Consider the following 1152-nt stretch of genomic DNA (forward strand, 5'->3'; position numbering starts at 1 on the left):
CCTCTGATTTACTTGCTCCTGGCCAGTGCTCTTGTTCCCTGTCCTTGTGCCCAGAAACAGTTTCAGGGGGTTGCTTTGGAAATAGGGTTTTATGAAGTCCCACTGTTGAAAATAGCAGGAATGTTTCATGGAGGTAGAACTGCCCACCGAGCAGCCATAAGGAGCTCGTAAGGTGCTTCCTCCTTCAAAAGTGTTCTTGACTTTGCTTCACAGCAGCAGCACTTGTTTTTCAACCCTTGTTCTGCTTGTTCTTTGGGAATGAACAAGTCCTGGAGACTTTATTCTCCTGGGGATCCATTACCTGGTGATGCTGTTTTGCACTGGAGTGCTGCTCTTGATGCACATCACCCTATCACCCTCAGACAAGTGTGACATTGCTAAAATTTTTGTGTATTTTATAATGTCATTTTTTGTCAGTTTGTGGAGCACAGTCAGGAGCTGTTTCTCACCCTCAGTGTGGAACGACCTTGTATGAAATAGAAATCGTTTCCCTCCTGTTGTTACTCACAAAGTAACCTCCCCTTTGGGGATTTAATTTTTCAGTTCCCTTTCTCCAAAGCATCTATCCTTGGATGATTCCCATGGTCCTGATCTCGGTTGCTGTGTTTGCTCTAATTATTCTCACAGTTTATCTGTGGAAAATTAAAGGTACCATCCTGGGTTTGGGGGCTGGGGAGGGGACTGGGCAGCCATCCTACTCAGCCTCCTCTAATCCTGATGGGTGAGGGGGTGGAGAAACACCGGGATGGACCCAGAGACTTGTCCTGGTGTCTCAGGCCTGTGTTTGGTGCCAGGGAACTTAAAAACCCAGGGCCTTGACTTCTGTCAAGGAAAGAAAGCTTTCTTCTCCAACAAGAAGGCAAGGAAGCAAGTTGGCCTTAAAGCAGCATCAGCTGCTCCTCTGCCCCAGCACAGCAATGCAGCAATAATTTGCCTTGAGCTGCAGAGAATCCCTGGCAGTTCGGGGGTCCTGGCAGGGCCTCCTTTCCTTTTAAAGTTGCAGGAAGCTTTGGGGTAGCACATTCCATTGTGCAGGGGCCTGAGCTTTTCTGAGCACTGCAGAGCACAGGCACAGGGCCCTTAGGTAGCCCTGCAGGGGACATTTCAGCCCCTGCTCCTCCCTTGTGGCTGCAAAGCTGCCCCTTCCCCGCT

The sequence above is a fragment of the Empidonax traillii genome, unplaced genomic scaffold, assembly GCF_003031625.1.
Source record: "Empidonax traillii isolate 1590-97213 ecotype Southwest subspecies unplaced genomic scaffold, ASM303162v1 scaffold2468:size23727, whole genome shotgun sequence".
Classification (NCBI taxonomy): domain Eukaryota; kingdom Metazoa; phylum Chordata; class Aves; order Passeriformes; family Tyrannidae; genus Empidonax; species Empidonax traillii.